Source organism: Canis lupus, chromosome 16, assembly GCF_003254725.2.
Source record: "Canis lupus dingo isolate Sandy chromosome 16, ASM325472v2, whole genome shotgun sequence".
NCBI lineage: Eukaryota > Metazoa > Chordata > Mammalia > Carnivora > Canidae > Canis > Canis lupus.
Genome location: NC_064258.1, coordinates 34055988 through 34081218, shown reverse-complemented (window position 1 = coordinate 34081218; position 25231 = coordinate 34055988). Strand labels below are relative to the sequence as shown.

Genomic DNA, 25231 nt, shown 5'->3' with positions numbered 1-25231 from the left:
GAAACCAGTTGTTTATGCTATCAGTATGTCTTCTGGTCGATAGTAAGCTGTTAGTTAAACTTTTGCATAGTCAAAAGTTACACATGGATTTCCAACTGCATGGGGAAGTTGCTGCCCCTCACCCTGGCACCATTCAAGGGTCAACTGTAGTTATCAAACAGCAAATGTCTAATGCTTGAGCATGCTCACTGCGTATAAATTGTAATTACATGCCTATATTATATTTAGGTTACATATATTGAAAGCCCCCCAAACTATTAATACTGTTTGACTTGGCATCTCCAGTTCTCAGGATATTTCCTAAGGAAATCTTCCAAAGAGCAGATTTTCATAAAATAATTTTATCATTACTTATAATTGAACAGTTATATACATCCAATAAAACAATTTAAATATCCAATGAATGGGAAATGGTTAAGGTAAATTGTGTTGCATCCATATAGTGAGATGATAAGCAGCCATTTAAAATTATATTTTTAAGTAAGTTTTATTGCTTCTGTTACAATGGAATGTGAAAAAATTAATATGCATATTTAAATATATGGTTTCAATGATATTTTGTTTTTTTAGCTATAAACTAATCAGATATCTATTTCATGGAAATATTTGGGGCTTTCTGTTTTGGAGGTCTGGGCTTTTATGACTCCATTGTGGATTTAAGGGGTACTTTTTTTTAAGCCACAAACTACCAATGATAAAAACAGGTTTCTGGAGGCATGGTTCAAAATGTAGAGAACTTTAAGAATAGGGTGTGGAGGTAGGAAGGATGGCCTGACCTGAGGGAGAAGTGGATGGGACAGAAGCAGGGATGGTAAGTTCAAGTGGGGTACACCTTTGCTGTGTTGCCTCTCAGCTGTTTGAAGATGAAGGATCCCAGGGGAAGGAGGCTGATCGAAAAGGGAAGTTGGCATATGTTAGATACTGGAAGGAAGGTACTATACCTCATGACCTTAATTTTATGTTTGGTGAACAGAATATAGACTCAGAAATATTTTTAGGCTAGGGCCATCCCCTAGTTAGTGGAAATGATGCTTGCCAGTAATAAGGTTACTCCTTCACCTTTCTGTTCTTATAATCACTGCAAATCCTTGCATGGTCTTTAGAATGGGCCATGCTTAGGTAGAGTATACTCCAGAGAGAAGACTGGTGAGCAGTGGGGCACTAGGTGGGCACTTCATTGATCTGTGGAGAAGATGGATCACTTAAAGTACGGGGGAAAGGTCTCATTGTCGATATCCATTTCATTACTTAAAAATCTTTTGTTATTTTTAGTACACAAAATTATTAAAAAAGTCCAAAACATCAGATAACTCCTGATGACTTAAAAACAATATATTTAATACATGTACATAATGATATAATTCAAACTATATGTTAAGATATGAAATAGAAACAAAACATCCCTTCCCATTTCACACTGTGTCTTTCTCTCTCTAAAGGTTACCACTTAGCCTTTTCTGTATTCTTTCAGAAAAAAAATTTATGCATATACTAGGATGTGTTTATGCATGTATTCAGTAAGTATTCATTGAATGACTTCTTTATACCAGGCATCATTTTATGTTATTGTTTTTTTATTTGAGTATAGTTAACGTGCAATGTTACATTAGTTTTGGGTGTACAACCTAGTAATTTTGCAAGTTATCCTATGTTCACCAGAAGTACAGCTACTATCTGTCCCTTTACATTGCTGTTATAATCATGGACTGTATTCCTTATGCTCTGCTTCTCATTGCCATGACTTACTCGTTCCATAACTGGGAAGCCCGTATCTCCCTTTCCCCTTCACTCATTTTGCCCAACTTTCTACTTCCCTTCCCTTTGGCAACCATCAGTTTGTTCTCTGTATTTGTAGTTCTGATTTTTCTTTTTTCCTTTTTTAAAGATTTTATTTATTTATTTGAGAGAGAGAGAGAGAGCACGAGGCACAAGCTGGGTGAGGGGCAGACAGGGAGAGAAGCAGACTCCCAGCTGAGGAGGGGGCCCAATATAGGGCTTATTCCAGGACCCTGAGATCATGACCTGAGCAGAACTCGAATGCTTAACCGACTAAGCCACCTGGGTGCTCCTGATTCTGCTTTTTGTTTACTCATTGTTTAGATTCCATTTATGAGTAGAATCATATAGTATTTGTCTTTCTCAGTCTGACTTCTTTCACTTAGTATAATGCTCTCTGGGTTTATCAATGTTGTCTCAAATGGCGTAATCTCATCCTTTTCTATAGCTGTGTAATATTCCATTGTGTTTACTACAATTTCTTTATCTATTTGTCTGTTGATGGACATTTAGGTTACTTACATGTCTTGGCTATTATAAATAGTACTGCTGCAATAAACATAGGGGTGCATATGTCCTTTTGAGTTAGTTTTGGTTTTCCCTGGGTAAATAAATATCCAATAGTGGAATTATTGGATCATATATTATTTCTATTTTTAATTTTCTGAGGAAACGCCATACTGTTTTCCACAGTGGTTATACCAATTTACACTTTCACCGACAGTGCACAGGAGTTCCTTTTTCTTCACATCCTTGCTAACACTTATCTTTCATCTTGATTTTAGCCATTCTAATAGGCATGAGGTGGTATCTCATTGTGGTTTTGCTTTGCATTTCCCTGATGATCGGTGATGTTGAGCATCTTTTCATGTCTGTTAGCCATCTGTATGTCTTTTTTGGAAAAAATCTCTATTTAGGACATCTGCCCATTTTTTAAAAAAGATTTTATTTATTTATTCATGAAAGACACACACACACACAGAGGCAGAGACACAGGCAGAGGGAGAAGTAGGCTCCATGCAGGAAGTCTGATGCGGGACTTGATACTGGAACCCCAGGATCACGCCCTGGGCGGAAGGTAGGGGCTAAACCCCTGAGCCACCCAGGCAGCCCTCTCTGCCCATTTTTAAATTGGATTTTTTTTTTTGGGGGGGGGTGTTGACTTGAATGAGTTCTTTATATATTTTGAGTGTTAACCCCTTATCAGATATATTATTTGCAAATATCTTCTCCCATTCAGCAGATTGTCTTTTAGTTTTTTTGATGACTTCCTTTGCTGTATAAAAATATTTTTATTTTGATGTAGTCTTTATAGTTTATTTTTACTTTTGTTTCTCTTGCCTTAGGAGTTGTATCTAGAAAAAATGTTGCTATGGCTGATGTAAGAGAAATAACTGCCTATGTTCTCTTCTAGGATTTTTATGGTTTCAGGTCTCATGTTTAAGTCTTTAATCCATTTTGAGTATATGTATGTAAAGTGTTAGAAAGTAGTCCAGTTTCATTCTTTTATATAAAGCTGTCCAGTTTTCCTAGCACCATTTACCGAAGAGACTTTTCCCCATTGTATATTCTTGCTTCTTTTGTCATAGATTGACCATATAAATGTTGATTTATTTCTGAGGTCTTTATCCTGTTCTATTGATCTATGTGTGTATTTTTGTACGAGTACCATACTATTTTGATTACTACAGTTTTGTAGTATATGTTGAAACCTGGAATTGTGTGTGATATCGCCAGCTTTGTTCTTTCTCAGGATTTTGGTTATTTGGGTAGTCTTCTGTGGTTCCATACAAATTTTACTTCTTTAGTTCTTTTAGTTCTATTTCTTCTGGTTTTGCAAAAAATGCTGTTGCTATTTTGATAGAGATTGCATTGAATCTATAGATTTCTTTGGGTAATTGGACATTTTGACAATATTAATTCTTCCAATGCATGAACATGGACTATCTTCCCATTTGTTTGTGTCATCTTCAATTTCTATTTTTTTCTTTTTAATTTTTTATTATTTTAAAATTTAAATTCAATTATCCATCATTAGTTTTAGACATAGTGTTCAATAACTCATCAGTTGCATGTAACACCCAGTGCTTATCATATCATGTGCCCTCTTTAATGCCCATCACGCAATTACTCTATCCACCCACACATCTCCCCTCCAGCAGCCCTCAGTTTGTTTCCTATGGTTAAGTCTCTCATGATTTGTCTCCCTCTCTGATTATTTGTTTCCTCAGTGTTTTATAGTTTTCAGAGTACAGGTCTTCATATCATGTCTAGATATTTGAGCCTTTTTGGTGCAATTGTACATGGTGTTTTAAAAATTTCTCTGAGACTTCCTCGTTAGAGCATAGAAATGCTACCTATTTCTGGGTATTAATTTTGTATCTTGCAACTTACTGACTTTTAAAATTACTTCTAGTAATTTTTTGTGGAATCTTTATGATTTTCCATGTATAGTAAAATGTCATTTCTGAATAGTTACAGTTTAACTTTTTTTTTTTTACAATATGGTTACCTTGTATTTCTTTTTCTTGTCTGAATGCTGTGGATAACACTTCTAGTTCTGTGTTGGATAAAAGTGATGAGAGTGGACATCCTTATCTTGTTCCTAACCTTAGAGGGACAGCTCTCAGTTTTTCCCCATTGAGAATGATGTTACCTGTGGGTTTTTCATATATGTCCTTTATTATGTTGAGGTATGTTCCCTCTAACCCAATTTTGTTGAGAGTTTTTCTTTTTCTTTTTTTTTTTTTATCAAGAATGGATGTTGAATCTTGTCAAGTGCTTTTTTTTTTTTCATTTATTGAGATGATCATATGAGTTTTATCCTTTGTTTTATTGATGTGGTATATGATGTTGATTGATTTGTGAATCTTGAACCATCCCTACATCCCAGGAATCAATCCCATTTGATTGTGGTGAATGATCTTTTTGATGTATTATTTGTACAGAATTTGCTAATATTTTTTGAGGATTTCCATATCTGTGTTCATCAGGGATATTGGCTTGTAGCTTTTTGTGATATTTTTGTCTAGTATTGGTATCATGGTAATGCTGGTCTTATACTATGTATTTGGAAACTTTCCTTCTATTTGTTTTGAAAGTTTGAAGAGAATAGGTAGGACTATTAACTCTTAAATGTCTGGTAGAATTCACTTGTGAATCCATCTGGTCCTGGACTTTTATTTTTTGGTTGTTTTTTGATTACTGGTTCAATTTTGTTACTTGTAATTGGTCTATGCAGATTTTCTGTTTCTTCCTGGTTCAATTTTGGAAGATTGTATGTTTCTAAGAATTATCCATTTTTTCTAGGTTGTCCAGTGTGTTGGCATATATAGTAATAATAATATGCCATTATCCTGGCCAAAAGTTTGTCCATTTTATCTTTTCAAAGAAATAGCTTTTGTTTTTTTTTCTATTTTTTAATCCCTATGTCATTTCTTTCTGCTCTGATTTTATTATTTCTTTCTTCTACTCACTTTTCCCTTTGTTCTTTTTCTAGTTCCTGTAGGCATAAGGTGAGACTGTTTATTTGAGCTTCTTATTTTCTGAGGTAGGCCTGTATTGCTATACACTTTCCTCTTAGAACTACAGTTCTAAATCTAAATCTAAGATTTTGGACCCTTGTTTTTCATTTTCATTTGTCTCTATGTATTTTTTGATTTCTTATTTGATTGCTTCATTGACCCATTGGATGTTTAGTATCATGCCATTTAATTTCCATGTGTTTGTGTTTTTTCCAGTTTTTATTTCCTGTGATATATTTCTAGTTCATACTATTATGGTCAGAAAAGATGCATGGTATGATTTCAGTCTTCTTAAATATATTGAGGCTTGTTTTATGGCCTGATATGTGATCTTTTCTGAATAATGTTACATGTGCCCTTGAAAAGAATGTGTATTCTGTTAGTTTTTGGGTAGAATGTTCTGTATATATCTGTTTTGTCCATCTTGTCCAATGTGGCATTCAAAGACATTGTTTCCTTATTGATTTTCTGTGTGGATGATCCTATCCATTGATGTAAGTGGAATGTTAAGGTTTCCTACTTTTTTTTCTTATAATTTTTAAAAGATATATTGAGATATAATTGACATATAAAATTCTGTAAATTAAAGGTGTACAGTGTAATGATTTGATATACAAATATGTATTGTGAAATGGTTAACACAATGTAAAGTTTCCTATTATTATATACCATCAATTTCTTTCTTTATTTCCATTAATATTTGCTTTATGTATTTAGATGCTCCAGTGTTGGGTATGTAGATATTTACAGTTGTTAAAACCTCTTGTTTCATTGATGCTCTTATCATTATGTAATGCCTTTCTTTGTCTCTTATTGCAGTCTTTTGTTTTAAAGTCTATTTTGTATGATATAAGCACTACTACCCTGGCTTTTTTTCACTTCCATTTGCATGGTGAATGTTTTTCCATTCCTTCACTTTCAGTCTCTATGTGTCTTTAGGTCTCAGGTCAGTCTCTTGTAGGCAGTATATAGATGGATCTTGTGTGTGTGTGTGTGTGTGTGTGTGTGTGTGTGTGTGTTTAATCCATTCCAGCAGTCTGTTTTTTTGATTGGAGTATTTTGATCATTTACATTTAAAGTACCTATTGGCAGGTGTGTAGATTTCACCATTTAAAAAAATTTGTTTTCTGGTTGTTTTTGTAGTTCTTCTTGCTCTTTTTCTTTGAGATTGATGGGCATCTATAGTATTTTGTTGGGCTTTCTTTGTCTTTTTTTTTGGTGTATCTATCATAGGTTTTGGATGTGTGGTTACCATGATATATAGCATCCTAAGTAAAGAGCAGTCAATATTAATTTGATGGTCATTTATGTTCAAATACATTCTGGAAAAAAAAGAAAAAGGATTCTTTTTCTCTTCTCCATCTCTTCCCTTTTTACTCCCCTCTCCACATTCCATGTGTATGCTGTCATATTTTACATCTTTTTATTTGTATTTTTATTATGTCTAGTTATGGCTATTTCTTTTCTACTTAAGTCTCTTTAACATTTGTTGTAAGCCTGTTGTAGTGGTGATAAAATTGTTTATCTTTTTTTTTGTCTGGGAAACTCTTTATCTCTCCTTCAAATCTGAATGATAACCTTGCTGGCTAATTTACTCGATGGGAAGATTATGAGAGGAACAGGTTGGAGGAAGTGTGCTGGGATTGGAAGCTTTGGTTTGGGTTATGTTGAGACACCTATTAAACAATCAAGTGGAAATGTAGAGCAGAGAATCAGCAGCATAGATATTGTTTTAAAGGCATAAACTAGATGAGAACAATTGGGTAGTGAATATAGGATATGTATATGTATACATATGTACCTATATAGTACTGTGTAGTATACATGTGCAAAGAACCTTTTAGAAATTCAAGTTTAATATATGATGTGATTAGTGTAAGTCCCAAAGAAACAAGAAATTTCAGAAAGAATTACAGAAAAGTTTGCAGGAGAAGAAGTAAGAATCCTTGGATATGGTTACCATGGAGACTTCAATATCCCAGGAATGATAGGCTGAGTGGACCTAATTGTGACCTAGAGCCCTGTAGAAGGGATGGGATGGCAACCAAAGCAGACTTTCTCCCTAGGACTTTGAGGAGCAGCCGCCTGTAAAAGAAAGGAATCAGATATTTCTTAGAAAACCACCACCAAATTCAAAATACATTCAACTTTCCTTTGTCTGATCTATTCTTCTCCTGAATATGATGTGCAAGATGTTTCCTACAGAAAAATCTTAATAGGAGACCAACAGTGATGGGATGAGGGAAGAATGGAGAGGTGGAGAGTTGGCTCCATGGGCTAGAAGGGGAACAAACAGGAATATGGTAGCTGAGAAAGAACTACATAGAGGAAAATATGCCTTTGGTAGAAGGAAATGATCAAAAAGGTAAGGAGTGCTATTAAATGATAAAGGATTAAAGATATGACTCTATCTTTCTGCCCTTCCCAATTCCCACTAAACTGATAATATTAAGTAAGTAGAACCATAAGATTATTTTAGAAAATGGGAGAAGAGGCAAAAATATGGGAGATGCCAATACACTTTTGAAAGATTGGAAGAACAGAAAAAGATGGAAACCAAGTGCTGCTGATGAGAATTTAGACCTATTCAGGATTTAATAGCTACAGATACATGGAGAATGAGGTTGAGTCATGGGGCTGAAAATGGAGTGGGAAGGTTACCTGAATTTTCTATGTCATAAAGTCTGACTGCCTCCCCAGGTCCCCTTCCTGTGCCCCACCTGAAAAGCTGGATTTAATCTCCAGAGAATTTGAAATGGAGAGGGTCTGGTTTAATGGACAACAAATAACTAAATATATACTACATATATAGTTGTACTTATATATATTATATATGTAGCATATGTAGTCTTTTTGTATATTTTTTATTGGAGTTCGATTTGCCAACATATAACACCCAATGTTCATCCCGTCAAGTGCTCCTCTCTGTGCCCATCACCTAGTCACCCCGTCCCCTCACCCACCTCCCCTTCCACTACCCCTTGTTCGTTTCCCAGAGTTAGGAGTCTCTCATGTTCTCTCACCCTCTATAAAAAATAGTGAAAGGGATTAAAGGGGAAATGAGCAGAAATGAGAAAAAATGAGCATATATAGTTTTGTCTTATATATATATATTATGTTATATACTTTTGTCTTTCTTATACTGATATCATGTTCTCCCTCAAAGTTTGTTTTAAATATTTATATTCAATTTTCTTTAATTTTATCCTTTTTAAACTTTGTTTTCCTTACTGAGCTTTTCATAGAAACTATTTTTATTAGGCTTCTGCCTTGAGAGACTCCTTCACAGAAAGCACCTTTTTTTTTAAAAAATATTTATTTATTCATTCAGAGAGAGAGTGAAGAGAGAGGCAGAGACACAGGCAGAGGGAGAAGCAGGCTCCATGCAGGAAGCCCGATGTGGGACTCGATCCCAGGTCTCCAGGATCACACCCCGGGCTGCAGGTGGCGCTAAACCGCTGCGCCACCGGGGCTGCCCAGAAAGCACCTTTTGATTATCATTTTAATGGGATACAAATAACCCACACCCTGTGTCCACAGACTTCTCACAGACTTCTCTCCAAACCTCCTTTCACATCAGTTTTTCCCATCTAGGTGCTTACAAGTCCCTTACCATCTGGCCAAACAAATCCACTATTACCCATGAATTGGGAAAAGTTTCATACCTCAGGCCATTTTCCCATCCTGACAAAGATGGCAACAACATGTTCTTGGAAGTTTTGATTTATTCATATAATCCAGAGCTATCTGTAAATCAGGAAAAATATTTTTTTTCTTTGTCAACTTAATAGAGGGACCTCTTATGAAGTCAAAAAGATGTCTTAGTGGCAACATGGAAGAACAGTATGAATAAGTACACTAGGAATGGAAAGCAAACTCATACGTTTTATGCCTTAACATCTATTTAAATTCAATCCCATTTATTACTCTTCCATTTTATTATAGAGTTCTGCTGGGTACTCTAGTCTTTATGGCTTAATCCAGGATGGGTCACTCTAGCTGCACATTCATTTGCTGTCCCATGGTCAAGCACTGGTTCTCTGCCAAGGTCTAGTAGCCACTCAAAAGTTTTAATCAAAAGAATACTCACTTGCTAACATCCTGCAGGATTTTGCTGTGATTTTTCTACTGAAGTTTGCTACAATTTTTACACATTGTCCTGGTTGACTATGCAAATTTGAAAATAATTGAATTTGCTGGGTCAAAGTTCACTTGCTATGCAACTGGACAGCTACAAAGCCTTCTCTTGCTCTGAGCCCACTCATTTTTGACTCAAGAAACAGACCAATGTAGCCTATCCAAATATGGTATATATTGTCCATAAAATACAAGTGGGCCACAAATATTGATCAGTGCTATGTTGGTGAGATTAATGTGCAGCAACTTGTCTTGCATATTAAAGGAGATGTCCTAGTATGGCTCAGACCACTAGACTCCTAGGAACTTAGGCCCTGAATTGGATTTTTTTTCTCATTTGCTGGCATGCATGTATCTGGGTACCTGCTACTTACTGCTCCATATTATATGGGATAATGAAACAGTTAGAGGTGAAATAGCACTGTGTCAGTTTTGAAAATTAAGTAAAAGGGGCTTTGTTGATCTATCACAATGATAAGAATTCCTCTGGAATATTTCCAGTTAAAGTCATCACCTGTTTTAGTTAGCAATGATTCAATGCTGTCTTTCAAGATCCAATTCTTCTGGCACAGAGGAGGTGGCGAGTCAAATAGTTCTATAATAGAAATCACCAATCCTGTATCTTTAAGTTATTCATGGTAGCATTGAACTCAAAATTTTTCATAAGGATATATAGAGAGAGTATTACTTTTGGTCTATTATTTTGGTAGGAACAGGGGGATCCAGGGGCTTCCACTTGGCCTTTTTTAGCATAATAATTCTTACTGAATGGGTCAGGAAGCACCAATGTAGGTGTTCTGTCAGTTGGTTGAGTAGATCTATTCCAACCATATACCTAAAAACTAGAAAAATGTCTCTGGAATAGATCCAACATTCAATTGGACTGACCTTGTGGGGACTTAAGTCATAACTCTGTTTGCCACATGGCTTCCATAAACTCCCACCATGATCTACATATTGCACCAAGTATGCTCTGGGTCTGTATGGACTAGCCTTAGGTCAGAAACAGTGGATAGGACGACTTAACATCATAAAGCTGTCAATTATGACACGTACATAGGTGACCATTTGATGGTTAAAGATTCTCCATTGCAGTCCCAATAAATAATGTTGGTTCATTTGGATATCAATATGGAAAAATGGATCTTGACTCTTATCTAATATGCGCAAAAATGAATTCTAGATGAATCCATAGATCATGATATGAAAGGTAAAACAATAAAGCTCTTAGAAAAAAATTGAATTTTTATAATCTGAGTGGAGGAGGTCTAGGACAGATTTCTTAAAGTTTTTTTTTTTTTTTGTAATTTATTCATTTGGGAGAGAGCAAGGGAGAGCATTAGTGGGAGGAGGGTCAGAGAAAGAGGGAGAAGCAGACAGGGAGTCTGACGTGGGGCTCCATCCCAGGACCCCAGGATCATGAAGTGAGTCGAAGGCAGGCGCTTAACCAACTGAGCTACCCAAGGCAGCCCAGGACAGATTTCTTTCTTTCTTTCTTTCTTTCTTTCTTTCTTTCTTTCTTTCTTTCTTTCTTTCTTTCCTTTCTTTCTTTCTTTCTTCTTCTTTTTTTTATTTAAAAAAATTTATTTATGATAGACAGACAGAGAGAGAGAGAGAGAGGCAGAGACACAGGCAGAGGGAGAAGTAGGCTCCATGCCGGGAGCCCCACATGGGACTCGATCCTGGGCCTCCAGGATCGTGCCCTGGGCCAAAGGCAGGCGGTAAACTGCTGAGCCACCCAGGGATCCCCTCAGGACAGATTTCTTGATGGTACACAAGATAGTGTACAAAAGGGGCCAACCATAAAGGAAAAATTGATAATTGACCATATTAAAATTAAAGAGTTCAAAAGAAGGATTAAGAAAGTGAAAGGGATGGGATGCCTGGGTGGCTCAGTGGTTTAGAGCCTGCCTTCGGCCCAGGGCGTGATCCTGGAGGGGATCGAGTCCTGTATCAGGTTCCCTGCATGGAGCCTGCTTCTCTTTCTGCCTGTGTCTCTGCCTCTCTCTCTGTGTCTCTCATGAATAAATAAATAAAATCTTAAAAAAGAAAGTGTAAAGGAAAGCCTCAAATGGGACTTGTGTCCATAATAAGAATATTTACAACGTAATAAGAAAAAGGCAAGGTAACCAATAGAATATGTGTAAAAGATGTAAATCCAATAGAACATGTCTAAATTGTAAGAAATACATGAAACATTGTCAAATTCACTAGCCATCAGAGAAATGCAAATTAAAATAAAAATGTGAGGATCCCTGGGTGGCGCAGCGGTTTAGCACCTGCCTTTGGCCCAGGGCGCGATCCTGGAGACCCAGGATCGAATCCCACATCGGGCTCCTGGTGCATGGAGCCTGCTTCTCCCTCTGCCTGTGTCTCTGCCTCTCTCTCTCTCTCTCTGTGTGACTATCATAAATAAATAAAAAATTAAAAAAAAATAAAAATGTGATACACATACATATCAGAATGACTAAATTGGAAAAGTCTAAAAGTCAAGTGTTGTCAAAAATGTGGGGCAATTTGAATTGTCATATACTTCTGATGGGATTGTCAATTGGCATGGCCTTTTAGAAATTGTTTGGCAGTATCTACTAACATTGAATATGCACATACTTTATGGCCCAGTAGTTGGTATGTGTCTCCCAAATGCATACATGCTTTCATTAAAAGACTTGAAAATATCAGTAATAAAAATAAATAAAAATAATGAAAACCAATGAGCAGATAACATCACAGTGGATTCCCAGGAGTGGAACCCTAACTCCACATTGATCCATATCATCATCTCATCCTGTTACATTTCATCACATTTTAAATTTCTTATTCTGACCTGCTCTCTCTGTATAGCAATACTCTTATTTTAGAGTGGAAATTAAAAATATTTTCTTGAGAATGCGAAGTAGTTGCTTAAAGTTTCCTGCTGGATTCTTAGTCAATAACATTCAGTTATTTGCTCTTCATTTGATCTATCTCCATATAGCGCTCATGCTATTTTTTCTGTTCTTGTTCACCATTAAATTGTGCTGAATCCTTTCAAATTTCACCCTATGTTGACACATGGTGTTTAGAGATTGCACTTGCCTCTAGTCTGTGCACTTAATTTCCCCTAAAGGATCTAACAGATAATCATGTATATGTTCTCCTTTACCGTGAAGGCATCCAAAACCCACTGCTCAGATTTTTGATATTTTGAACCTGATATACCTGATATGCTGCAAGCCCCAGCATATACAGTACCATCATTAAATTGCTTTTTGTCTTTATACCCATTCTTTACTGCTTACTCCCTTGACATAAGCATGGATTGTAGCTAGTAGAACCTTGAAAAACTTACATTCACAGCCATCACTATATAGCACATACTCATAAGCCTTCTATTTTGTGGCTTTAGAACTATCATTTTTTAAACTTTCTTTGCTTTTTTCCCCCTTCTATCATGAGCCCTAGCAGGTAGTTTTCCTTGGGGTACCATTTTTATAATCACTTTATGAATGCTGCTTCATCTAGAAGGTGAACAGAGGACTATTAAAGTTATTTTGAGATGTGGGAGCTGGGCTGTCAGCTGTGCTCACTCATTACTTAAATGACTCATTTCAGTTCACCAGTTTTACAAAGCGTGCAATACAAATTTGTGCTTCAGTAAACTTTTAAGTTTTAGAATTTCAAGAGTCTACTGTTTTGAAGTTGGAATATTAATTAGGTTTTTCCTTAGTGATCTATCACTCTAATTTATGTTGGTATTTAGCGGAATTCCAAGATCATTCATGAATAAAAGAGAGAGGTACTTTGAAATATGGGAGTCCAAAGGAAGACTAGATCCTCAGTAGAAAATTATAGCCATTTCTCTCAGGATTTACTTATGTTGCATGCTATCTCTGTGAATCAGATTTGTTAAGTGCTATTCCTTTTTTTAATTTTTAAGATTATTTATTCATGAGAGACACACATAGAGGCAGAGACATAGGCAGAGGGAGAAACAGGCTTCCTGTGGAGAGCCCAATGTGGGACTCGATCCCAGGACTCTGGGATCATGCACTGAACTGAAGGCAGATGCTCAACCACTGAGCCACACAGGCATCACTGTTAAGTGCTATTTCTTTGAAGCTATCTTTTATCTCTACTTAGACCAAATGATCAATCATGGTTGCTGTTCCTTGCTTTTAGGGCTTGATCTTAGGCTCCAAAGGAGACTGGATTTACATGGTCTTCTATTTTGACATACTTTGTAAGAGAATAATATGTCTAGACCTAGGAATAGCTATGAAATAAAGTATGTCATGAGTGCCCTCAAATGTGTTTATTGTGCTTGGCACTGTTTCTTTTCTTTCCTATCTTTTTCAATAAGTACAACTTATCAGGAGATACGTCTATCAAGAGTACTGAGCCATTTTGATGGTCAATATATTTTGATGGTCAAGTATTATGGAAAGAGCACAGTAATCCTCCTCTAATGGAACTGATGTTAAAGGGATTGCTTCTGGATTGCTAGGCTGCAGTTCTGTAAGTGAGATAAAATAGGTAACAGGATTAGAACATTTCTGCTTTTTCATTTATATACATATATTCTTATAAGAAAGTTCCCAAAATATAAGTACATTAAGATTTCCAATTCCTATGCCTTCAGCCAGCGGTCAGCAAACTTTTTCTATGAAGGGCCAGATAACACATATTTTAGTTTTTACATGTCCTATGGCCTCTGCTGAAACTAGTCTGCAGTGGTGGCATGAAAGCAGCCGCAGACAATATGTAAACAGATGGAAGTGGCTGAGTTCCAGTAAAACTTTATTTACAAAAACAGATGGCAGGGATATTGGCCAACAGATGATAGTTTGCCAACCCCTCCTTTCAGCCCAAGATTACCTATTCTCTTGGGTTGTTCCAGTTTTATTTCTCCCAGATTGCTCCAGCTTCCCTAAAGAGGAAATACTGTAAAGAAAATACAGTGAGTCTTTCATGGCATCAAGATGTAATGAAACGCAGCACTGTGACATCTTAGGCCTCTTAGAAGGTTATTTTTCTGCTACTGAGTCTGAGTCTTAACTTTTGAATTAAAGTGATTACTAGGGCTACGTTTCTGGTGCCTGTATATGACTTCTGGAACTGAAGACAGTACATTCTCAAGGGAGGACAGATGCCCCCAAATTGTACTCACCATCTGGTCGAACACAGTGGGAACCAATTGTCTTGGAGGGCAAGGTGTGAACACCTGTTCTTTCTCACAGATTGAGGATTTACTGTTTCAGGTCCATGAAGGTGTATTTGCCTACAGCTCTGCAGTCAAGCTTATTTTTATAGCTTGAGCAAATACGTCCTCGAGTTGGGCTACGGTTGGTTGATTTATGACTCAAGAATGCTAAATTCCCATGTTGGAATCTGACCAGCAGTTACATTGTTCTGTACACTGCCTGCTGCTTCCTACACAGATAATTACCAGAGGCTAATTTACAGATGCCAGTGGGAACGGAAATAGAGTGAATGGCTGCCCACAGAGCTAGGAATTGGATTTTATCAGGAGTCATGGAGAAGCACGTTTGTTCTCAGAAAAAAAAAAGTCCAGAAAAGTGACTAGTTAAGAAATATGACAGCAAAATGAGTTATCCAAGGGGCAGTGCAGTTTCCAAGCATTGCTTTGGAGTTAGACAACTTGAGTTTAAATCCTTTCTGCTCCACTTAATAGGTGATACCTTGGGTGAGTTACTTAAATTCTCTACATCTCAATTCTTCACATGCAGCATCAGTGTGGTAATAGAATCTGTTCAAAGTTATGAGGATTAAAAAAAAAACCACATATAGAACACCTAGGTCCCTATCTGACACATGGTAAGTAATCAATAAATGTTAGCTCTTCTTTTTTTTTTTTTAAAGATTTATTTATTTATTCATGAGAGACACAGAGAGAGGCAGAGACACAGGTAGAGGGAGAAGCAGGCTCCTTGCAGGGAGCCTGATGCAGGACTTGACCCCAGATCCTGGGATCATACCCTGAGCCAAAGGCAGACGCCCAACTGCTGAGCCACCCAGGCATCCCTAGCTCTTATATTCTAATTCATGTATCAAATTTGGTGTTTACTCTTAAGTTTTCTTATGTATTGAATAATCATAAGTCAACATTTTTACCTTCCTCATTTATTTAAAGAGATTTCAAGAATAATTGATTGGCTATCTTATAGAACAGAAAACTGAGATTCATGAGTTCAAGTGAATTGCCCAAGGTTAGAGACTGATGGAGCCAGAATAAAAATCCACCCATTGATCCTTTTAATAATATAGGATTTTCCAAATTTGATCGTCTCTAGAGCTGATCGTTTTTGCCTCATCTTAGTTCTTATACTACTCCACCAATCTTAGCATAAAAATCAAATTTATAAGTGGAGTGACCTTAGGCAAATTATACTCCTCTCAGTTTTCTTTTATAATATGAGCAGGTTGGTATATAGAGATGATTCCTATGATTTTTTCCAATTCTGGAATTCTAAATCTAAAGGGTTTATAGAGAAACTCATCACTGATATGAACAGCTAAGGTCATTTAAGTAGGTAGGCCATGGTTGACCAATGTCATCATTTTCATTTTCTGGAGGGCACTGTTAACAAGAACTAAAGATGTACTCAGGATTGCAGCTATCACCAGGACTGAGATTTCTTTTCTGTATTTGATGGCCAGCACAAGATACCCTGGAATTTGCATCATGCTGGTACAAGGGACAGACTAGGAAGTTTAGAACTTAAGGAAAACTTCAAGTATATGATGAATCAGCTATGGAGATAGTAAAGTATGTAAATAAGTACTTTTTAAAAAGTGGACAATTAATTGGGCAGATTTATTTATTTTTTAAAGATTTTATTTATTTATTCATTAGAGACAGAGAGAGAGAGAGAGAGGCAGAGACACAGGCAGAGGGAGAAGCAGGCTCCATGCAGGGAGCCGGACATGGGACTCGATCCCAGGTCTCCAGGATCAGGCCCTGGGCTGAAGGTGGCGCTAAACCCAGGTAGATTTATTTTTGTCCTAGAAATTGTGTCACGTTGGTTCCTTTTTTTTTTTTTTTTTTTTTTTTAAAGATTTCATTTCTTTATTCATGAGAGACCCACAGAGAGAGGTAGAGACATAGGCAGAGGGAGAAGCAGGCTCCTCACAGGGAGCCTGATGCAGGATGTGATCCCTGGACCCAGGATCACACCCTGAGCCAAAGGCAGAGGTTCAATTGTTGAGCACCCAGGCATCTGTCTCATTGGTTCTTAAATTAACAATGAAAATGATGTGATTCAGAATTCACTCTAAATACACACACATGGAATGTCTGCGTGGCTCTCAGTCGGTTAAGCATCTGACTTTGGCCCAGGTCATGATCTCAGAGTCCCGGGATCAAGAGTCAGGCTCTTCGCTCAGTGGGGAGTCTGCTTGTCCCTCTACCCCTACCCCTGCTCCTGTTCTCTCACTGTCTCTCTTGCTCTTTCTTAAATAAATAACATCTTAAAAATAGATAAACACACACATACACCCACCCCTTATTTTGCCAGTGACATCTCTCAGTGTTCAGGGTATTTAAACAGAACTACTTTATGTTTTAGGAGGAATTTAGTGATGAAACTGAACAAAGTTACTTGGTTTCCTAAGTTCCAGTGTGATACTCAAATCACTAAATTAAGATAATATTTTTAAAAATAGGGGAAAACAGCACAAATATTTAGCAAGACTCTTAAAGAGCTGTTTAGAAATGTTAGAACTGGATATTAATGAATTTAAATGATGACTGAATAATACATAAGTTACGTTTCTACTTATTTACTAAGTACTTATTTATTTTACTTATGTATTATTATTTCTATTTACTTTTTATTATTTATTTTGTTTATTTGTTTATTTTTTTATTTATTACTAAATAAGAGTAATCAAAGCTTGGGATAAACATATACCTTGATACACAACTTCAAAACCAACAGATTTGGGATCCCTGGGTGGCGCAGCGGTTTGGCGCCTGCCTTTGGCCCAGGGCGCGATCCTGGAGACCCTGGATCGAATCCCATGTCGGGCTCCCAGTGCCTGGAGCCTGCTTCTCCCTCTGCCTGTGTCTCTGCCTCTCTCTCTCTCTCTCTGTGACTATCATAAATAAATAAAAATTTAAAAAAATAAAGATAAAAAAAAACCAACAGATTTTCAGAGATTTATATTTTTTGAGTAATTATCTCAAGATGGGTAATACTCTATAGCATGACATACACTATTCTCTAAAATAAGATACATAAATAACCCAAATTATGCAGTTGATACCCAAATTATACTTTTCTATGTTGGAGCTTGTCACATTCAGGCAATGTAGTGTTAAGTGTTAATATAATGTTAAGTGGTTAAGAAAGTGGCCTCTGGAATCAGACTTCAATTTGATTTTGCTCTTTGCCCCTTATGGTGTAAACTTCAGTAAAGTATTTGACCCATGTAAGCCTCAGCTTCCTTATTGTGAAATACAGAATAACTGTGCCTATTTCATAGAAAGTATTGAAGCAATTTAAACCTGCAAAGCACACTGTTTACCAAGTGTTTTGTGTCTTTCTTAATGGCTGCTTAGCTTTTGGAGAAAGATCCACAGCTCCCTATTTATAGCAGCCCTTGTGTAGGGAAGGGGGAGCTGCAGCCTATTTCTGCCCTCTTGCTTGCCTGTGACAGTCTGAAGCCAGGGGAGCAGTGAGTAGGGGACTGTCATAAGCTTGCAGGTATAGTATGAGTCCTTGAATGCACTGATCAAAACTTTACAAGTTTGCACCTTGAAATGAGATGCTTTTTATTTGCTTTTCATTTGCTGTAGAATTCACTTCTTGGCTTTGGTGGATATTTTAAATCATCTACATTTGCCCATTTCTTTTTAATTACTCTGAATCTCTGACTAATCTCAGTAGAGATATGTATTAGAAAATTAAATCTGATGGAAATGATTTATCTTTTTGGAATTTAAGCTATAGAGAATTCCTTATAGATTTTTAACTTTCTGGAAAAGAAACTATAACTAATATGAACCATTAGAAGTTGAGTGTATTTTTGTCTATTTATATAAAGAAAGAACCATTTTTTAAACTTTTCTACTTTGGAAATTTGGATTCAAAAATTATGTATTATTTATCAATGAACTAATTTACATACTATATAGGAATGAATTATTGTTTTAATTTTTTAATAGAGAACTTGAGATACACTTATAGTCCTTCAGAGTTCATTTAAATATGTCATTTCATTGTACTAGGGTGGAATTCTATTTTGGTAATAGATGATAATGTCTCTCAGTCATCGTCAGAACTGGCAAAAAACATACATAAAATAAAATAAAAGGTGATAAAGAGAAAATTATTTCGAGTTAATTAAAATAGATGTGAAAACTGTTTGCAGTTAATATATACAATACAAATGGGTTTATATGTGTGGGAAATTAGAACAATAGGTGCGTAATAGAAGCCAGGTGATGTTATTATTATAGTAAAGGAAAAAAGAGGGTTTCCTAAAATTTACTGGATAAATTTTGACTTGGTCTTTGATAACACTTAGCAACAGCTACTATTAGAATAAAAAAAAATTTGGGTCCTAATTACTGAGTGTAAGTGCTGGCATACTTCTAGGGTTTGACATTTTTCATTTGATTGAGGAAATTAGGATGCACCTTTTATCTTACAGAGAATTAATAATCCATGGGGACCCCAAAGGGCAGCAAGTATCTTCTGCTCATCAACGTGTTAAGTTATTTTACTTGTTAAGTGTGGGGTGCCTGGCTAGCTCAGTCAGTAGAGCATATGACTCTTGATCTCAGGGTCATGAGTTGGGTGTGAAGCCTACGTAATTAAGAGGAGAAAACCACAACACATTATTTGTTAAGTGTAATCATAGTTGACAAACTGATTGAATCCATACACCAGGAATGTATTCCACATTTAAGAATTTTGGCAGCTAGACTTGGAGGGATTTGACTTTCTGTCTAGTACATGGTCAGTATACTTTTCTTTTCCTAACGTAACTTTACAATTGCCATTTATTTATTTATGTATTTATTTTTAAAAGGTTTTATTTATTTGAGAGAGAGAGAGAGAGAGAGCACTAGCAGGGGGAGTGTCAGGGGGAGAGGGAGAAACAGACTGATAAGAGAAACATGGGGCTTGATCCCAGGACCCTGGGATCATGACCTGAGCCAAAGGCAGATGCCTAACCAACCGAGCCACCCAGGTACCTTCATGGTTGCCATTTTAATATGCAGGAGGCAACAAACCTTGTAGTAGTGATTCTTAACATTTAGATAGTGCTTTAGAGTCTACAATGTGCCATCACTCACGTTACCTCATTTTCATGAGACAGGCCAGGCCGTAGGACTTCCGTTTTAGCTGTGATTCAGAGAAGTGGCCCACCCCAGGTCCTGCTAGTGGCTAAACCCAGATGACTGCATTTTCTACATCATCACAACTTCTTGTACACTGCTGTGCTCATATGTTTAGATGCATGGCAGCCACACCTAAAAATAGTAACAGTTTTAAATAGTTTCATGTTGCTCAGTGACTTTAGCTGATCTATTTTTTCTGTGCTTACTTTTCACTTGAAACCCCAGGACAGATACTTGAACTTCTTTCCTAGTATCATCTGAGGACAGAAGACTGAAAGCCTGGGGCAATAAAGAGCAACGTCTGTTCCTCCCTCCCCTCACTTTTTGAAAGAGCTTGATCATTCTCCTGTAGTTGTATGCATTGGCATCCAGGTAGGTCTTGAGAAAATTAAGTAAGGAAGTGGCAGACTGTAACATCAGTAGTGCCCAGGAAGCTGGCAATAAGGCAGATACTGCATTTTTTTTTTTTTTTAAAAAAGGATTATCAGTTAACAGGGAACATTTCTTTTGGAGTCCTCTGTAGCCACTATTTTTGTTTCTTTTTGAAACTTCTCAATCACAGTGAGGCAAGTCAGGAGAGCTGGTCTTGGCTTCTTAGCAGTAAATTAGATCACTACTTCATTTACTCTAAGGGTGATGATAGAGTTCTCATCTATTTTGAGGACCCTCATTCAATCTGTTGGCTACACTGAAGAGTTCCTCTCCACTTATTCCACTAGCTATGATTGTACTCTCCATTTTGCAGAAAATCCAACCAAAATACAGAAAATTTGGTAGAACTATCAAAGATAAGTGACAGAGTCTGGAAAAATTTAGTGATCATATGTCGCTTTGCTCTCATAGAGGCCACAGCTTGGGAAAGCAGGGTCTCTGAGTCAAGAAGTTCTAGAAATGTTCTTTGTTTTCTGTAGCTTCTTAGACTCCTTTCACAATAAGCAGGTCCATCTAGAAGCTCTATTTTTACTTTTTTCTTTGACTCTGCTTTCTAACTTCTTGTTTATTTTGATTTTTTAAAGTTTTTATTTAAATTCTAGTCAGTTAACATATAGTGTAATATTGGTTTCAGGAGTAGAATTTAGTGATTCATCACTTTCATGCAACATCCAGTATTCATCTCAATGAATGTGCTCCTTAATCCCCATCCCCCACCCACCTCCCTCCATCAATCCTCAGTTTGTTCTCTCTCCTTAAGAGTCTGTTATGGTTTGCCACCCTTTCCTCACCCCCTTTCCCCTATGTTCATTTGTTTTGTTTCTTAAATTCCACATATGAGTTGAAATCATATGGTATTTGTCTTTCTCCGGCTTACTTATTCCAACTTCTTGTACAGTGTTATTTTTTTTTTCACATTTTTTCCATTGACTTCAAACAAAAACTAGGTCAATTGTCTTGTAGAATTTGCCCCATTTTGTTTTTTCTTTCTGATGTCATTTAATTTGATCTCTTGTCTCTTGTATTCTCTAATCGGAGTTAGTGTAGAGGATTGATTAGATTCAAGTTCAGTTTTCTGGGTAGGAATACTACATCCGTGGTTCTGTGTGCTTTTGATTGCATTGTATCAGTAAGCAACCAATGTCTGGTTATTTCTGTTTGAATCTTTAAAAATTCAGTCTGAGTCCACAAATAGCTAGCTAACACTTTGAACTTCACCATTTGCTACCCGTTTACTAGCTAAAGTGAGGGCTTAGCCATGTTAACTAGATTTCTAAAGTGAAATAAACCTTTACTGCCAAATGTGCTTTGCAAACAGATTTGAGGCACCTTAAATGAAAGAAGAAGCATAGGGATCCCTGGGTGGCGCAGTGGTTTAGCGCCTGCCTTTGGCCCAGGGCGCGATCCTGGAGACCCAGGATCGATCCCACGTCAGTCTCCCGGTGCATGGAGCCTGCTTCTCCCTCTGCCTATGTCTCTGCCTCTCTCTCTCTCTGTGTGACTATCATAAATAAATAAAAAAAATTAAAAAAAAAAAAAAAAAAAGAAAGAAGAAGCATAGAATTAGGACATCAAAATTTTGTAAAGAGGATACAGAGAGGGAAAAAGACATTGGGAAGTCACAGTGGGGCATGAAGATTGAATGGCAGATGGAAGCTGAGGAGTCTGCCTATGACAAGAAAGATATGTGGGTTCTTCAGCAAATAAGCATGCCTCTAAGTCTCCCTTTGAGATGATCCCAGAGGCTTATCTGCTTCTTCAGATAGTGGTTTTAATTCCACAAACCTCTGTTGAAAGCCTAAATATTCAGAGAATCTATGAGGTTTCATGGGACATTATGAAAATGAACAAGTCAGTTTCTATCCCTTCAGATGCCCATGATTTACTGAGATGACACATACAAAGTTACTTTAATCTAGTTGGATGGTGTCAAGTGCTGTAATAGTTGTGCCTGTGTCCAAACTTGGAAGCTCAGAGGAAGGAATTACTAATTTCTGACTGAATAAGGAGTTCCTCAATGGATAGGGCATTTGAATTGGATTTGAAGAAGATAAATGGATTTCACTGGGTGGAAAGAAGAAGAAAGGGAATTCCAGTCTATAGAAAGAGCTTGAACAAGATCCAGAAGTATTTTAAAGTATACAGCGTTTTCAAGGAATGGCAGGAGTTCCACTCTCAGGAAGTACCTACTGTATGTTAGTATGCGCATATCTTATTTTGTTGTGCTTTGCAGATAGTGTGCTTTTTACAGTTTGAAGGTTTGTGGCAACCCTGTGTTGTGAGTCTCTTGATGCCATTCTTCCAATAGCATTTGCTCACTTTGTGGTCTCTGGGTCCCATTTTGGTAATTCTCGCAATATTTCACACTTTTTCATAATTACTATATTTGTTATGGTGATCTGTTTAGTGCTTTTGATGTTACTATTGTAATTGTTTTGGGGCACCATGAACCATGCCCATATAGGATGGTGAACTTAATTGATTAATATTGTGTATGTTCTGATTACTCCACTGACCAGCTTGTTCTTTCATCTCTCTCCCTCTCTTTGGGCCTTCCCATACCCTGAGGCACAACGATCCTGAAATTTGGCCAATTAATAACCCTGACAAGGATCCCTAAATGTTCAAGTGAAAAGAAGAGTCACGTGTCTCTCACTTTATTTAAAAGATTTTTTTAAAAAGATTCATATTTATTTATTTATTTAAATTTTATTTATTTATTTGAGAAAGAGCCCAAGCAAGGGGGAAGAGAAGAGGGAGAGGGACATGCAAACTGCACTAAGTGTGGAGCTCAACATGGAGCTTGATCTCAGGACCTTGGGACTGTGACCTGAGCCAAAATCAAGAGTTGGATGCTTAACCAACTGAGCCACCCAGGTGCCCCATATTTATTTATTTTAGGGGGAATGTGCATGTACACGTGTGAGTAGGGGAGGGACAGAGGGAGAAAATCCCAAGCAGACTCCTCGCTGAGCATGGAGCCTAAGGTGAAGCCCGACTACACTACTGTGAGACCACATCTACAAACCAAGAGTTGGACACTCAATGGACTGAGCCACCCATGTACCCCTTATTTTTTTTTAAATTATTTTTTAAAGTTTATTAGTAATCTCTATACCCAATATGGGGCTTGAACTCACAACCCTGAGATCAAGAGTTGCGTGCTCTGCTGACTGAGCCATCCAGATGCTCATTTCTCACTTTAAATCAAAAGTTAGAAATTATTGAGCTTAGTGAGGAAGGCAGGTGAAAAAGCTAGATAGACTGGAACCTACGTGTCTTGCCCCAGGTAGCCAAGCTGTGATGGTAAAGGAAAAGTTCTTACAGAAATTAAAAATGTTACTCTAGTGAATACATGAATGGTAAGAAAGTAAAAATGCCTTATTGTTGTTACAGAAAGTTTGAATAGTCTGGGTAGAAGATCAAACCAGCCACATTTCCTTGAGCCAAACCCTAATCCAGAGAAAGGCCCTAGTTTGCTTCAATTCTGTGATGACTGAGAGAGGAGACTTCAGAAGAAAAGCTTGAAGTTGGCAGAGATTGGTTCATGAGATTTAAGGAAAGCAGTCATCTTCATAACCATAAAAATGCAGGGCGAAGCAGCAAATACCAATGTAGAAGCTGTTGCAGTTACCTAGAAGACCTAACTGAGATCATTAATGCAGGTAGCTACATTAAACAATAGATATTCAGTGTAGATGAAACAGCCTTATCTTGGAAGAAGATGCCATTTAGGACTTCTATAGCTAAAGAAGAGAAGTCAATGCTTGGCTTCAAAGCTTCAAAAGACTGATTCTCTTGTTAGAGGCTAATGCAGCTGGTGATTTTAAGAAATAAGCCAATGCTTAACATTCCAAAAATCTTAGAACCCTTAAGAATTATGTAAATCTACTCTTCCTATTTTCTATCAATGGAACAATAAGGCTTGGATGACAACATATCTGTTTACAACATGGTTTGCTGGATATTTTAGGCCTACTTTTGAGACCTACCACTTGGAAAAAAAAAAAGATTCCTTTCAAAATATTACTTCTCACTGACAATGCCCCTTGTCACCCAAGTGATTGAGATATCCAGTGAGATTGCTACTTTTTGCATGCCTGCTTACAGGCATCCATTCTGCAGCCCATGGATCACAGAGTCATTTGACTTTCAAGTCTTATTATTTAAGAAATACATTTCATTAGGCAAAGCTGCCACAGACTGTGATTACTCTGATGGATCTGGGAAAAGTAAATTGAAAACTTCTGGAAAGAATTCACCATTCTAGATGCCATTAAGAATGTTCATAATTCATGGGAAAAGGTCAAAATAGCAATGTTGACAGGACTTTGGAAGAAGTTGGTTCCAACCCTCATGGATGACTTTGGTTCCAGACTTCACTGGAGGAAGCGACTGCAGATGTGGTGGAAATAGAAGAGGACTAGAATTAGAAGTAGAACCTGAAGTCATGATTGACTTGCTGCAACCTCATGATAAAATTTCAATAGATGAAGGGCTGCTTGTTATGGATGAGCAAAGAAAGTGGTTTCTTGAGTTGAAACTTACTCCTGGTGAAGATGCTGTGAAGATTATTGAAATGACAATAAAGGACTTAGAATATTACATAAGCTTAGTTGACAAAGCAACAGCAAGATTTGAGAGGTGTGCCTCTACTTTTGGAAGTTCTACCTTGAGTAAAATGCTATCAAATAACATCACATACTATAGAGAAATCATTCATGAAAGGAAGAGTCAATGGATGGGGCTTCACTGTTCCCTTAAGTAATTGCTGCAGACACCCTACCCTTAGCAACCACCATTCAGCAGCCATCAAACATTGAGGCAGGACTTTTTACTAGCAAAAAGATCGCAACTCTCTGAAAACTCAGATGATGATTAACATTTTTTTTTTTTTTAGCAATCAAGTATATTTTAATTAAAGTATGTAAGTTTTTATACATAATGCTATTGCACATTCAGTAGACTATAGTATAGTGTAAACATAACTTATATCTACTGGAAAATAAAA

The 25231-nt window shown here is 37.0% G+C and overlaps 2 long non-coding RNA genes across 3 annotated transcripts; one reads left to right on the top strand and one right to left on the bottom strand.

The window, feature by feature from the left end:
* Positions 1–7158: 7158 nt before the first annotated feature.
* On the bottom strand, positions 7159–10412 carry LOC112644211 (uncharacterized). The gene is made up of 4 exons (XR_003126239.3): positions 10326–10412; positions 9952–10032; positions 8966–9047; positions 7159–7385 (listed from the first exon to the last, which is right to left on the bottom strand). It is a non-coding gene; the product is annotated as an uncharacterized LOC112644211 (long non-coding RNA).
* LOC112644045 (uncharacterized) lies at positions 7303–23799 on the top strand. 2 transcript variants are annotated; one of them, XR_004805646.2, is made up of 3 exons: positions 7311–7665; positions 20014–20160; positions 23617–23799. It is a non-coding gene; the product is annotated as an uncharacterized LOC112644045 (long non-coding RNA). The 2 variants fall into 2 exon arrangements; XR_007402780.1 differs by lacking the exon at positions 20014–20160 and having other exon boundaries at positions 7303–7665.
* Positions 23800–25231: the final 1432 nt, after the last annotated feature.